Here is a 9,198-nt window from a genome sequence, read left to right as displayed (position 1 = left end):
CAATTGGCTAGCGCGATCCGCTGTTAACCAAAAGGCTGGAGGTTCGAGCTCTCCCGGGAGTGGTGTGTTGCTTTTTTTTGCACTGATAGCTTTGAATATATGTTCTGATGGTGGTGGGAGTGGAGCACGACTGTCTCCGTGGCGCAATCGGCTAGCTCGATCGGCTGTTAACCGAAAGGTTGAAGGTTCGAGCCCACTCGGTGGTGGTGCGGCGCTTTTTTTTCTTTGGGCTGATAGCTCTGAAGAAATGTTGTGACGGGGGGGAGAGTGGAGCACGACTGTCTCCGTGGCGCAATTGGCTGGCGCGATCGGCTGTTAACCGAAAGGTTGGAGGTTCGAGCCCACTCGGTGGTGGTGCAGCGCTTTTTTTTCTTTGGGCTGATAGCTTTGAAGATATGTTGTGATGGTGGTGAGACTGGAGCAGGACTGTCTCCGTGGCGCAATTGGCTAGCGAGATCGGCTGTTAACCGACAGGTTCGAGGTTCAAGCCCTCCCGGGAGTGGTGTGTTGCTTTTTTCTTTGCGCTGATAGCTTTGAAGATATGTTCTGATGGTGGTGGGAGTGGAGCACGACTGTCTCCATGGCACAATCGGCTAGCGCGATCGGCTGTTAACCGAAAGGTTGGAGGTTCGAGCCCACTCGGTGGTGGTGCAGCGCTTTTTTTTCTTTGGGCTGATAGCTCTGAAGCAATGTTCTGACGGTGGTGAGAGTGGAGCACGACTGTCTCCGTGGCACAATTGGCTAGCGCGATTGGCTGTTAACCGAAAGGTTGGAGGTTCGAGCCCACCCGAAGGTGGTGCGGCGCTTTTTTCTTTTGGCTGATAGCTCTGAAGAAATGTTCTGACGGTGGTGAGAGTGGAGCATGACTGTCTCCTTGGCGCAATCGGCTAGCACGTTCGGCAGTTAACCGAAAGGTTGGAGGTTCGAGCTCTCCCGGGAGTGGTGTGTTGCTTTTTTTTTGCGCTGATAGCTTTGAAGATATGTTCTGATGGTGGTGGAAGTGGAGCACGACTATCTCCGTGGCGCAATTGGCTAGCGCGATCGGCTGTTAACCGAATAGTTGGAGGTTCAAGCCCACCCGGTGGTGGTGCGGTGCTTTTTTTCCTTTGGGCTGATAGCTTTGAAGATATGTTGTGATGGTGGTGAGAGTGGAGCACGACTGTCTCCGTGGCGCAATTGGCTAGCGCTATGGGCTGTTAACTGAAAGGTTGGAGTTTCGAGCTCTCCCGGGAGTGGTGTGTTGCTTTTTTTTGCGCTGATAGCTTTGAAGATATGTTCTGATGGTGGTGAGAGTGGAGCACGACTCTCTCCGTTGCGCAAGTGGCTAGCGCGATGGGCTGTTAACTGAAAGGTTGGAGGTTCGAGCCCACCCAGTAATGGTATGTTGCTTTTTTTTTCTTTGGGCTGATAGCTTTAAAGATATGTTCTGATGGTAGTGAGAGTGGAGCAGGACTGTCTCCATGGCGCAATTGGCTAGCGCGATCGGCTGTTAACCGAAAGTTTGGAGGTTCGAGCCCACCTGGTGGTGGTGCGACGCTTTTTTTTCTTTGGGCTGTTAGCTCTGAAGAAATGTTCTGACGGTGGTGAGAGTGGAGCACGACTGTCTCCGTGGCACAATTGGCTAGCGCGATTGGCTGTTAACCGAAAGGTTGGAGGTTCGAGCCCACCCGATGGTGGTGCGGCGCTTTTTTTCTTTTGGCTCATAGCTCTGAAGAAATGTTCTGACGGTGGTGAGAGTGGAGCACGACTGTCTCCTTGGCGCAATTGGCTAGCACGTTCGGCAGACAACCGAAAGGTTGGAGGTTCGAGCCCACTCGGTGGTGGTGCGGCGCTTTTTTTTCTTTGGGCTGATACCTTTGAAGATATGTTCTGATGGTGGTGAGAGTGGAGCAGGACTGTCTCCGTGGCGCAAATGGCTAGCGAGATCGGCTGTTAACCGAAAGGTTCGAGGTTCAAGCCCTCCCGGGAGTGGTGTGTTGCTTTTTTTTCTTTGGGCTGATAGCTCTGAAGAAATGTTCTGACGGTGGTGAGAGTGGAGCACGACTGTCTCCGTGGCACAATTGGCTAGCGCGATTGGCTGTTAACCGAAAGGTTGGAGGTTCGAGCCCACCCGAAGGTGGTGCGGCGCTTCTTTTTCTCTGGGCTGATAGCTCTGAAGAAATGTTCTGACGGTGGTTAGAGTGGAGCAGGACTGTCTCCGTGGCGCAATTGGCTAGCGCGATCCGCTGTTAACCAAAAGGCTGGAGGTTCGAGCTCTCCCGGGAGTGGTGTGTTGCTTTTTTTGCGCTGATAGCTTTGAATATATGTTCTGATGGTGGTGGGAGTGGAGCACGACTGTCTCCGTGGCGCAATCGGCTAGCTCGATCGGCTGTTAACCGAAAGGTTGAAGGTTCGAGCCCACTCGGTGGTGGTGCGGCTCTTTTTTTTCTTTGGGCTGATAGCTCTGAAGAAATGTTGTGACGGGGGGGAGAGTGGAGCACGACTGTCTCCGTGGCGCAATTGGCTGGCGCGATCGGCTGTTAACCGAAAGGTTGGAGGTTCGAGCCCACTCGGTGGTGGTGCGGCGCTTTTTTTTCTTTGGGCTGATAGCTTTGAAGATATGTTGTGATGGTGGTGAGAGTGGAGCAGGACTGTCTCCGTGGCGCAATTGGCTAGCGAGATCGGCTGTTAACCGAAAGGTTGGAGGTTCGAGCTCTCCCGGGAGTGGTGTGTTGCTTTTTTCTTTGCGCAGATAGCTCTGAAGAAATGTTCTGACGGTGGTGAGAGTGGAGCAGGACTGTCTCCGTGGCGCAATTGGCTAGCGCGATCCGCTGTTAACCAAAAGGCTGGAGGTTCGAGCTCTCCCGGGAGTGGTGTGTTGCTTTTTTTTGCACTGATAGCTTTGAATATATGTTCTGATGGTGGTGGGAGTGGAGCACGACTGTCTCCGTGGCGCAATCGGCTAGCTCGATCGGCTGTTAACCGAAAGGTTGAAGGTTCGAGCCCACTCGGTGGTGGTGCGGCGCTTTTTTTTCTTTGGGCTGATAGCTCTGAAGAAATGTTGTGACGGGGGGGAGAGTGGAGCACGACTGTCTCCGTGGCGCAATTGGCTGGCGCGATCGGCTGTTAACCGAAAGGTTGGAGGTTCGAGCCCACTCGGTGGTGGTGCAGCGCTTTTTTTTCTTTGGGCTGATAGCTTTGAAGATATGTTGTGATGGTGGTGAGACTGGAGCAGGACTGTCTCCGTGGCGCAATTGGCTAGCGAGATCGGCTGTTAACCGACAGGTTCGAGGTTCAAGCCCTCCCGGGAGTGGTGTGTTGCTTTTTTCTTTGCGCTGATAGCTTTGAAGATATGTTCTGATGGTGGTGGGAGTGGAGAACGACTGTCTCCATGGCACAATCGGCTAGCGCGATCGGCTGTTAACCGAAAGGTTGGAGGTTCGAGCCCACTCGGTGGTGGTGCAGCGCTTTTTTTTCTTTGGGCTGATAGCTCTGAAGCAATGTTCTGACGGTGGTGAGAGTGGAGCACGACTGTCTCCGTGGCACAATTGGCTAGCGCGATTGGCTGTTAACCGAAAGGTTGGAGGTTCGAGCCCACCCGAAGGTGGTGCGGCGCTTTTTTCTTTTGGCTGATAGCTCTGAAGAAATGTTCTGACGGTGGTGAGAGTGGAGCATGACTGTCTCCTTGGCGCAATCGGCTAGCACGTTCGGCAGTTAACCGAAAGGTTGGAGGTTCGAGCTCTCCCGGGAGTGGTATGTTGCTTTTTTTTTGCGCTGATAGCTTTGAAGATATGTTCTGATGGTGGTGGAAGTGGAGCACGACTATCTCCGTGGCGCAATTGGCTAGCGCGATCGGCTGTTAACCGAATAGTTGGAGGTTCAAGCCCACCCGGTGGTGGTGCGGTGCTTTTTTTCCTTTGGGCTGATAGCTTTGAAGATATGTTGTGATGGTGGTGAGAGTGGAGCACGACTGTCTCCGTGGCGCAATTGGCTAGCGCTATGGGCTGTTAACTGAAAGGTTGGAGGTTCGAGCTCTCCCGGGAGTGGTGTGTTGCTTTTTTTTGCGCTGATAGCTTTGAAGATATGTTCTGATGGTGGTGAGAGTGGAGCACGACTCTCTCCGTTGCGCAAGTGGCTAGCGCGATGGGCTGTTAACTGAAAGGTTTGAGGTTCGAGCCCACCCAGTAATGGTATGTTGCTTTTTTTTTCTTTGGGCTGATAGCTTTAAAGATATGTTCTGATGGTAGTGAGAGTGGAGCAGGACTGTCTCCATGGCGCAATTGGCTAGCGCGATCGGCTGTTAACCGAAAGTTTGGAGGTTCGAGCCCACCTGGTGGTGGTGCGACGCTTTTTTTTCTTTGGGCTGTTAGCTCTGAAGAAATGTTCTGACGGTGGTGAGAGTGGAGCACGACTGTCTCCGTGGCACAATTGGCTAGCGCGATTGGCTGTTAACCGAAAGGTTGGAGGTTCGAGCCCACCCGATGGTGGTGCGGCGCTTTTTTTCTTTTGGCTCATAGCTCTGAAGAAATGTTCTGACGGTGGTGAGAGTGGAGCACGACTGTCTCCTTGGCGCAATTGGCTAGCACGTTCGGCAGACAACCGAAAGGTTGGAGGTTCGAGCCCACTCGGTGGTGGTGCGGCGCTTTTTTTTCTTTGGGCTGATACCTTTGAAGATATGTTCTGATGGTGGTGAGAGTGGAGCAGGACTGTCTCCGTGGCGCAAATGGCTAGCGAGATCGGCTGTTAACCGAAAGGTTCGAGGTTCAAGCCCTCCCGGGAGTGGTGTGTTGCTTTTTTTTCTTTGGGCTGATAGCTCTGAAGAAATGTTCTGACGGTGGTGAGAGTGGAGCACGACTGTCTCCGTGGCACAATTGGCTAGCGCGATTGGCTGTTAACCGAAAGGTTGGAGGTTCGAGCCCACCCGAAGGTGGTGCGGCGCTTCTTTTTCTCTGGGCTGATAGCTCTGAAGAAATGTTCTGACGGTGGTTAGAGTGGAGCAGGACTGTCTCCGTGGCGCAATTGGCTAGCGCGATCCGCTGTTAACCAAAAGGCTGGAGGTTCGAGCTCTCCCGGGAGTGGTGTGTTGCTTTTTTTGCGCTGATAGCTTTGAATATATGTTCTGATGGTGGTGGGAGTGGAGCACGACTGTCTCCGTGGCGCAATCGGCTAGCTCGATCGGCTGTTAACCGAAAGGTTGAAGGTTCGAGCCCACTCGGTGGTGGTGCGGCTCTTTTTTTTCTTTGGGCTGATAGCTCTGAAGAAATGTTGTGACGGGGGGGAGAGTGGAGCACGACTGTCTCCGTGGCGCAATTGGCTGGCGCGATCGGCTGTTAACCGAAAGGTTGGAGGTTCGAGCCCACTCGGTGGTGGTGCGGCGCTTTTTTTTCTTTGGGCTGATAGCTTTGAAGATATGTTGTGATGGTGGTGAGAGTGGAGCAGGACTGTCTCCGTGGCGCAATTGGCTAGCGAGATCGGCTGTTAACCGACAGGTTCGAGGTTCAAGCCCTCCCGGGAGTGGTGTGTTGCTTTTTTCTTTGCGCTGATAGCTTTGAAGATATGTTCTGATGGTGGTGGGAGTGGAGCACGACTGTCTCCATGGCACAATCGGCTAGCGCGATCAGCTGTTAACCGAAAGGTTGGAGGTTCGAGCCCACTCGGTGGTGGTGCAGCGCTTTTTTTTCTTTGGGCTGATAGCTCTGAAGAAATGTTCTGACGGTGGTGAGAGTGGTGCACGACTGTCTCCGTGGCACAATTGGCTAGCGCGATTGGCTGTTAACCGAAAGGTTGGAGGTTCGAGCCCACCCGAAGGTGGTGCGGCGCTTTTTTCTTTTGGCTGATAGCTCTGAAGAAATGTTCTGACGGTGGTGAGAGTAGAGCATGCATGTCTCCTTGGCGCAATCGGCTAGCACGTTCGGCAGTTAACCGAAAGGTTGGAGGTTCGAGCTCTCCCGGGAGTGGTGTGTTGCTTTTTTTTGCGCTGATAGCTTTGAAGATATGTTCTGATGGTGGTGGAAGTTGAGCACGACTATCTCCGTGGCGCAATTGGCTAGCGCGATCGGCTGTTAACCGAATAGTTGGAGGTTCAAGCCCACCCGGTGGTGGTGCGGTGCTTTTTTTCCTTTGGGCTGATAGCTTTGAAGATATGTTGTGATGGTGGTGAGAGTGGAGCACGACTGTCTCCGTGGGACAATTGGCTAGCGCTATGGGCTGTTAACTGAAAGGTTGGAGGTTCGAGCTCTTCCGGGAGTGGTGTGTTGCTTTTTTCTTTGCGCTGATAGCTTTGAAGATATGTTCTGATGGTGGTGGGAGTGGAGCACGACTGTCTGCGTGGCGCAATTGGCTAGCGCGTTCGGCTGTTAACCGAAAGGTTGGAGGTTCGAGCCCTCCCGGGAGTGGTGTGTTGCTTTTTTTCTTTGCCCTTATAGCTTTGAAGATATGTTCTGATGGTGGTGAGAGTGGAGCACGACTGTCTCCGTGGCGCAATTGGCTGGCGCGATCGGCTGTTAACCGAAAGGTTGGAGGTTCGAGCCCACTCGGTGGTGGTGCGGCGCTTTTTTTTTTCTTTGGGCTGATAGCCTTTAAGATATGTTCTGATGTTGGTGAGAGTGGAGCAGGACTGTCTCCGTGGCGGAATTGGCTAGCGAGATCGGCTGTTAACCGAAAGGTTCGAGGTTCAAGCCCTCCCGGGAGTGGTGTGTTGCTTTTTTCTTTGCGCTGATAGCTTTGAAGATATGTTCTGTTGGTGGTGAGAGTGGAGCACGACTCTCTCCGTTGCACAATTGGCTAGCGCGATCGGGTGTTAAACCAAATGGTTGGAGGTTTGAGCCCACCCGGTGGTGGTGCGGCGCTTTTTTTTCTTTGGGCTGATAGCTCTGAAGAATTGTTTTGACGGTGGTGAGAGTGGAGCATGACTGTCTCCTTGGCGCAATTGGCTAGCGCGATCGGCTGTTAACCGAAAGGTTGGAGGTTCGAGCCCTACCGGGAACGGTGCGTTGCTTTTTTCTTTGCGCTGATAGCTTTGAAGATATGTTCTGATGGTGGTGAGAGTGGAGCACGACTCTCTCCGTGGCGCAATTGGCTAGCGCGATGGGCTGTTAACTGAAAGGTTGGAGGTTCGAGCCCACCCAGTAATGGTATGTTGCTTTTTTTTCTTTGGGCTGATAGCTTTAAAGATATGTTCTGATGGTGGTGAGAGTGGAGCAGGACTGTCTCCATGGCGCAATTGGCTAGCGCGATCGGCTGTTAACCGAAAGTTTGGAGGTTCGAGCCCACCTGGTAGTGGTGCGGCGCTTTTTTTTCTTTGGGCTGTTAGCTCTGAAGAAATGTTCTGACGGTGGTGAGAGTGGAGCACGACTGTCTCCGTGGCACAATTGGCTAGCGCGATTGGCTGTTAACCAAAAGGTTGGAGGTTCGAGCCCACCCGATGGTGGTGCGGCGCTTTTTTTCTTTTGGCTCATAGCTCTGAAGAAATGTTCTGACGGTGGTGAGAGTGGAGCACGACTGTCTCCTTGGCGCAATTGGCTAGCACGTTCGGCAGATAACCGAAAGGTTGGAGGTTCGAGCCCACTCGGTGGTGGTGCGTTGCTTTTTTCTTTGCGCTGATAGCTTTGAAGATATGTTCTGATGGTGGTGAGAGTGGAGCACGACTCTCTCCGTGGCGCAATTGGCTAGCGCGATGGGCTGTTAACTGAAAGGTTGGAGGTTCGAGCCCACCCAGTAATGGTATGTTGCTTTTTTTTTCTTTGGGCTGATAGCTTTAAAGATATGTTCTGATGGTAGTGAGAGTGGAGCAGGACTGTCTCCATGGCGCAATTGGCTAGCGCGATCGGCTGTTAACCGAAAGTTTGGAGGTTCGAGCCCACCTGGTGGTGGTGCGACGCTTTTTTTTCTTTGGGCTGTTAGCTCTGAAGAAATGTTCTGACGGTGGTGAGAGTGGAGCACGACTGTCTCCGTGGCACAATTGGCTAGCGCGATTAGCTGTTAACCGAAAGGTTGGAGGTTCGAGCCCACCCGATGGTGGTGCGGCGCTTTTTTTCTTTTGGCTCATAGCTCTGAAGAAATGTTCTGACGGTGGTGAGAGAGGAGCACGACTGTCTCCTTGGCGCAATTGGCTAGCACGTTCGGCTGACAACCGAAAGGTTGGAGGTTCGAGCCCACTCGGTGGTGGTGCGGCGCTTTTTTTTCTTTGGGCTGATACCTTTGAAGATATGTTCTGATGGTGGTGAGAGTGGAGCAGGACTGTCTCCGTGGCGCAAATGGCTAGCGAGATCGGCTGTTAACCGAAAGGTTCGAGGTTCAAGCCCTCCCGGGAGTGGTGTGTTGCTTTTTTTTCTTTGGGCTGATAGCTCTGAAGAAATGTTCTGACGGTGGTGAGAGTGGAGCACGACTGTCTCCGTGGCACAATTGGCTAGCGCGATTGGCTGTTAACCGAAAGGTTGGAGGTTCGAGCCCACCCGAAGGTGGTGCGGCGCTTCTTTTTCTCTGGGCTGATAGCTCTGAAGAAATGTTCTGACGGTGGTTAGAGTGGAGCAGGACTGTCTCCGTGGCGCAATTGGCTAGCGCGATCCGCTGTTAACCAAAAGGCTGGAGGTTCGAGCTCTCCCGGGAGTGGTGTGTTGCTTTTTTTTGCGCTGATAGCTTTGAATATATGTTCTGATGGTGGTGGGAGTGGAGCACGACTGTCTCCGTGGCGCAATCGGCTAGCTCGATCGGCTGTTAATCGAAAGGTTGAAGGTTCGAGCCCACTCGGAGGTGGTGCGGCTCTTTTTTTTCTTTGGGCTGATAGCTCTGAAGAAATGTTGTGACGGGGGGGAGAGTGGAGCACGACTGTCTCCGTGGCGCAATTGGCTGGCGCGATCGGCTGTTAACCGAAAGGTTGGAGGTTCGAGCCCACTCGGTGGTGGTGCGGCGCTTTTTTTTCTTTGGGCTGATAGCTTTGAAGATATGTTGTGATGGTGGTGAGAGTGGAGCAGGACTGTCTCCGTGGCGCAATTGGCTAGCGAGATCGGCTGTTAACCGACAGGTTCGAGGTTCAAGCCCTCCCGGGAGTGGTGTGTTGCTTTTTTCTTTGCGCTGATAGCTTTGAAGATATGTTCTGATGGTGGTGGGAGTGGAGCACGACTGTCTCCATGGCACAATCGGCTAGCGCGATCAGCTGTTAACCGAAAGGTTGGAGGTTCGAGCCCACTCGGTGGTGGTGCAGCGCTTTTTTTTCTTTGG

The 9,198-nt window shown here is 52.9% G+C and overlaps 1 non-coding gene across 1 annotated transcript; it reads left to right on the top strand.

Annotated features, from left to right (window-relative positions):
- Nucleotides 1-6,304: 6,304 nt before the first annotated feature.
- On the top strand, nt 6,305-6,374 carry TRNAN-GUU (transfer RNA asparagine (anticodon GUU)). Its single transcript has one exon. It is a non-coding gene; the product is annotated as a tRNA-Asn (tRNA).
- The last annotated feature ends 2,824 nt before the right edge of the window (nt 6,375-9,198 follow it).

This window comes from Rhipicephalus microplus, unplaced genomic scaffold (genome assembly GCF_043290135.1).
Source record: "Rhipicephalus microplus isolate Deutch F79 unplaced genomic scaffold, USDA_Rmic scaffold_88, whole genome shotgun sequence".
Lineage (NCBI taxonomy): Eukaryota > Metazoa > Arthropoda > Arachnida > Ixodida > Ixodidae > Rhipicephalus > Rhipicephalus microplus.
This window is presented reverse-complemented; position numbering and strand designations above follow the sequence as displayed.